Raw genomic sequence first — 6,000 nt, 5'->3', positions numbered from 1 at the left:
CAAGCCAGCTTAGTTACTGCTTCATAGCAAACCTCTGTGTAATGCTTTCCCTGTACCCTAATCCCTTCTTCCTTCCTTTTCAATTCACAGTACATTGCTAAACAGTCTCATTTTCTGGTTTGCTTCTTGGGTTCTGCTTTTACTATTATTGTTTTTCAGGGAGATCTTTGGAGTAGAGGAGTAGTGGGTCAGGTGAGGTAGATAATCACTTTTCAACGTGGCTTTGTTGAGCAGTCACATGGGCATTCCATTACTGTGAGTTTTTCTTATTTTCTTTGAAGTGTAAGTGATTATTTCAAATTCTGAAATCTACAAATCTGCAAATGTAAAGTTAGTGTTCTTCATATTAATAAAAAAAACAGTACACCTTAATACATGTTCGTCATGAACAAATGTAGAGAAAACGGAGTGTGTCAGGCTCCCTCTGCAGATGTCAGTGCCTAGCAGTGCTCAGCAGTGTTATCCCGCATGCGCAGTACCCTTGTGTTGGTATGTAAAGCTGACTTGCGCTGCGCAAGCGCAATGGCTAGCCCACGTGATTCGCGTAGTTGGCTGGGTGCCGGCTTTCGCCTTGCTGTATAAGGCGGGCGGGACTTGGCTGCCGCGGTCCACCGCCATTGCAGTCCGGTGTGGCCGCTCCGCAGTAACGGCGTGTCAGAGATACCTCCGGGTCCACCGGTGTTCTCTGGTCAGCCCGAATCCGTGAACCTGCCAGCCCGCGGGCGTCTCGAGCGCCGGCAATACAGCAAGGTAAAGTGACAGATACCTCGTACCTTATCTGTTTGAACCCTTCAAAAACTTAATGAGATAGCTGTTATCCCCCTTTAGTGGGAAGAGAAACTGGCTCAGAAAAGGTAGCTACTTGACGGTCGGGCCGTTCAAGGTGGCTGTTCTCGGGCTCTCTGGATAGCCTCCGCTAGCTCAGGCCTTGCTTCACTCACATGACTATCCAATCTTCTTAATAGAGAGCTTAATCAGTAACTCCCTACTTGCTTGGCTCCCCCCGCCCCACCCCCACTGGTTTCCCTGGTAACTGATGACATTTCCCTGATGTCAATTCCCCCTGTAAACGGAGCAGTAGTAAGGACTGCTGCTGTGGCGGGCCTGCCTGCCTGCCGGCCTGCCTGCCTGCCGGCCTGCCGTCCATCTACAGTGGGTTGTCGCTCCAGGACCTGTGTTTTAGGCGTGTAAAATCCCCTGTCCTGTAAACTGTTGATGTATCTGTCTCTGCCGGCTTTCTTCCGTCTCCTGGCTGGGCAACTCCAAGACTTGCAGCCCAATGGATACTTTATCTAAGGTAAGTGGCAAAGCAGTCACATCTATTTTTGTACCTTTTTAAAAGATTGAAGTGTAGTGGATTTACAATATTGTGTTAATTTCAAGTGTACAGTAAAGTGATTCGGTTATATGCTTTCATATTTTCATTGTAGGTTATTACGAGATATTGAATATAGTTCTCTGTGCTATGCAGTAAATCCTTGTTGCTTATCTGTTTTATGTATAGTAGTTTGTATCTATTAATCCCATACTTCTAATCCCTCCCTTCACCTTTGGCAACTTTGTAAATTTGTTTTCTGTGAGTCTGTTTTGCATATTATCTTTTAAATTCGACGTATAAATGATATATAATACTTGTTTTCCTTTGTCTGACTGACTTCATTTAGAATGATAATCTCTAGGTCCATCTGTGTTGCTGCAAATGGCAATATTTTGTTCATTTTTATGGCTAAGTAGTAGTCCTGTGTGCGTATGTGTGTGCACGCGTGCTTTGAAAATTTAATGAGATAGCTGTTACCTCCATTTAGTAGGAAGAGAAACAGGTTCAGAAAAGGTAGATAGTTGACGGTCAGGCCGTTCAAGGTGGCTGTTCTCAGGCTCTCTGGATATCCTCTGCTCGACCAGGCCCCGCTTCACTCACATGACTATCCAATCTTCTTAATTATAGGGCTTAATCAGTAGCTGCCTACTTGCTTGGCTCCCTGTGCCCTGCCCTCACTGTTTCCCCTGGTAACTGATGAGCCAGTCTGATGTCAATCCCTCTATAAATGGTAGCTTTCCTCTCCAAGGAGTGGTAGTGAGGATTGCTGCCATGGCTGGCTGGCCTGCCTGATGTCAGTTCCCTTTTAGGGCTCCTTTTTCTCTACAGCCTCTCGGCATTTATTATTTGTAGACTTTCTAACTGGTGTGAAATGATACCTGTTTATGATTTGAATTTCTCTAATAGGGAAGTTGAGCATCTGTTTATGTACCTGTTGGCCAACAGTATGTCTTCTTTGGAGAGCTGACTATTTAGGTCTCATGCCCAATTTTTGATAGTTTTTTTTTTTTTTTGATATTGAGTTGTATGAGCTGTTTTTATATTTTGGATTTTAATCCCTTGTTGCCTTTTGTTGATGTTTTAATTTGCTCTGCAAAAGCTTTTGAATGATATGGTCCCATTAATTTATTTTTGCTTTTAATTCTTTTGCCTTGGGAGATTGGACTAAAAAAATATTGGTATTATTTATGTCCAAGAATGTTTTACCTGTGTTCTGTCCTAGGAGTTTTATGGTGTCATATCTTATATTTAGGTCTTTAAACCACTTTGAGTTTAATTTTCTGTATGGTGTGAGGTTGTGTTCATATTTCACTGATGTACGTGTAGCTGTCCAGCTTTTTCACCACTTGCTGAAGAGACTGTCTTTTCTTCATTGTTACGTCCTTGCCTTCTTTGTCATAGGTTGAATGTAGGTTTGTGGTTTTATTTCTGGGCTCTCTATTCTATTCCATTGATCTTTCTATGTCTGTTTTTGTGCCAATACCACAGTAAAACAGTGACATCTTGATATTAGATTTCTTTACTATTATGAAAGGCTAGTACTGAGCTGTGGAATATTATTGATTCTGTGTATTCTTCTGTGGGATTAACGAGCTAGAAGAGACCAAAGCATGTGGATCTCTCTCTTTTGAGTGTAAGTTAGGTGCGGTGACCAGACAATAATGGAACACTGAGATGCCAATTCCTCTGATTCTTCCATAAAAGACTTGCTAGTTAACTATAAATGCTTAAGCTGAAGTCCTTGATCTCAGACATGGAGATACCAGATATGTTAAGCACGTTATGGCACCCCTGTGTGGACCTTGAACAGAGAATGGTGATACTACAGTTATTCTGGAATAAAGATTGAGAATCCCCACATGAAAGTGATGCCAGTGAACTTTGACTAATGAAACACCCTAGCATCTTAGCACAGATACAGAAAGCTAGCCAACTCCTCTTGGAAATCAACATTGCAGAAGGAGACAGTAGAAAGAAGAAAGCAGACAGCTCTTAGGCCCTGGGGGTCTCACTCAAGTGAGCAGGTCACAGGGGTAAGGTGCTGGTGTTGCTGAGAGGCAGAGATGCAGTGAAATTGCCCTCCAAGGTGAAATAGTCGAATTCTACTCAGTGAGAAGGCTGTGGCAATAATGAATCCACAATGGACTATTATCTCAACTTTTTCAGGTAAGTGGTACTTATGCAGAGGTTGAGGGATCAAAGTCAAGGCTCTGGCCCAAAGGAAATTTAGGGATACTTGGGGGAGGGGGTGAGTTGGAACTTGGGTATAGGGATCAGACAGAAGCCTTGACTAAACCAAAGGCAGAGGCTGGAGAATTGAGGATGGTTTGAGGTCCAGCAACATGGGAGGCTCACAGATGCGGGATAGTCATGCTTGGGGCTCTATTCCTTGTTCTAACTGTAAAAAGGGACTTGGGGAGCAGTCTAGAATCATACTTCTTATCATTGGCGTACTCATCTTGAGTTTTGGAGTGACTCATATGATCTGCATATATATACGTACAGATGTGTATGTATTTATAATCTGTACATATACAGGTAGCTTTGTGATTGGATTAGTCAGTGACTGGGACAAGGTAAGATTTTGGGAAGATCTATCATCGGCCAAGCTGTGGTCAGCCAGTCAAGGCTACAAAGAAATAGGGAGGAGGCTTGTCTGGACTCCATGAAGGGCAACGTAGGCCTAGATACAGGGTCCTATCCCAGCAAGATATGCCTGTCTACCCAGTAGGGAGTGCCTGGTGGATGCTCAAAGAATATGTGGGTTTATTTTCAGAGCTGCTCCTCTTCTCCTATTTGTATCTTGTCTTCTATTTTCTTGTTTTCAGTTCCATTCTATCTCAACTCTTGGTTCTGTGCCTTTCTTTTCCCAGAACTTTTTTTGGCCTTTGAACTTAGGTTTCTGATATCTTTCCTCTGGCAAGTCCTCTTCATTAATGAGCCCTAGTTCATGTGGACCTAGACCTCCCACAAACATTTACTGCTTTGTCATGCAGACTCGAGTGGTAGGACCCAATTCTGTGAATGGACTTGGGAAAGATAGTAGTTGTTGATACTGCTGAACAATTCCATTGTCTCTGGACCATTCCTCTCCTGGCTTATCATCAGTACGCTTGATAGAGCAATATTTCACAGAGCAGTATTTCGTCAAGTATGTTCCATAGCGTGCTGGTCCTCTGAGCTCTTCTGTGAAAAGGATTCTGTAACCATACATATTTGGGAAGCAAATACCCTTCTCTGGAAGACATACCAGTAATATGGGCACACTAAAGGCTCTGAGAAGTCCTTCAGGAAATGAAACTCTCCAAAGACAAAAATGTTTCCCAAAGTTGCTTGTTCTAATATCTAAACAAAATTCCACAGACACAGTTTTCCAAAGAACAGATTTGGGGAAACGCTGTCACAGAGCAGAGTTTGTGCTGGGTTTTCTGCTTAAATTGTTAGGCTAAGTGAGATCTACTGATAGTCATCAGTTCTAGCAGAGAACAGAATGTCCTCTGCAAGTATTTTCTCTTGATGCAGCATTCCCATGACTACCAAATCCCTTTTGCACCTGTATGGAGGTTTCTGAAAGTTCTATTTGTGATTACCTCACATTAGGGGGAGAACAAATGGAAACAGTCGCCCTTCAGAATATTATTCAAAGATGATTTTTGTCTTGAGAAAGAAGTAAAATGTGTACTGAACTTATTTTAATTAGAAATGCACAATACAGTAGAAATAACTTAGTACTGGTTAACATGCCCTGGTCATAAAAATGTTGGTTCTTAAAATTCGTGAATTTCTCATGAAGGAAGATATAGCTGTTCAGCTAGTAATCGTTAGGCCTCCACTTCTATTAGTGGGACACTGAAAGCCAATGAAAAGTAATCCCTTTTCTATTATAATCTCAGGGGAAGGGGATTCTTGAGTTATAGATGGGCAATAATACAAGGTACTGACAGGGCATTATGTAGACAATTCCTGAGCCATATTCACAAGTCTGGGGCTGCTGGGTTTTGTGGAATGCAGTTGCATCTTTTATGCTTGTAACCCTTAGGTGTTCAAACTCCAAAAACAATATGAAAGAGGGTGGAAGTGGAACTCAGGAAAAACATAATTTCATAGTGCTGGTGATTCTGTGGCCCATTGCACTCAGCGAATGTAAGCCTGGGAGAAGGAATGAATGGGAGTGAGTGTAAGCCCGCAGGGAAGGATGTGAATCTGCTTTTCCCTCATTCCTTGAGTGCCTCTTCAAGGATGAGTGTGCTACTGCATTGGGGATGATTTTAATGGTGAGTGATCTGCATTCCTTATGAAGATGACTTCCAAACACAAGCCGGTTGCTTCAACTGGAGCTCAGCTGAAGAATATGGATTTGTTCTCTTGGATTTATTAAGAGATTATATATCAACAAAGTAGTGCCTTTCCAAGGGATTTTCAAGGATAATTTGGCTGTATGCAATTATTACCCTGTGCATAGACTTTAGAGTGAACTCCATAGGAGAGAAGACCCTGGTGAACTCAGATTCTTGCTCTCTTGCTCTAAGTGAGTCTTCATCCTGTTTCTCTGATTCTGCTTCTCAAGCAGGAGCCTTGTTGGGGGAGAGGGAAACTGAGTCAAGTTTCAGGAAGGGTCATGGGAGATGCATTTGTCACCAGCCATGTATGTTCTAAGGAAGAGAACGACCTGGCTGTACAGG

At 42.6% G+C, this 6,000-nt stretch overlaps 1 long non-coding RNA gene across 1 annotated transcript in view; it reads left to right on the top strand.

The window, feature by feature from the left end:
* The first annotated feature begins 512 nt into the window (after positions 1–512).
* LOC106729448 overlaps positions 513–6,000 on the top strand; it is a 150,123-nt gene continuing 144,635 nt past the window's right edge. Inside the window, exon 1 of the long non-coding RNA XR_004323894.1 lies at positions 513–1,297. This is a non-coding gene — a long non-coding RNA (uncharacterized LOC106729448). The remainder of the gene's footprint in view (positions 1,298–6,000) is intronic.

This window comes from Camelus ferus, chromosome 11, assembly GCF_009834535.1.
Source record: "Camelus ferus isolate YT-003-E chromosome 11, BCGSAC_Cfer_1.0, whole genome shotgun sequence".
NCBI lineage: Eukaryota > Metazoa > Chordata > Mammalia > Artiodactyla > Camelidae > Camelus > Camelus ferus.
The sequence above is the reverse complement of the archived record's forward strand: the minus strand, read 5'-3'. Positions and strand labels throughout refer to the sequence as shown.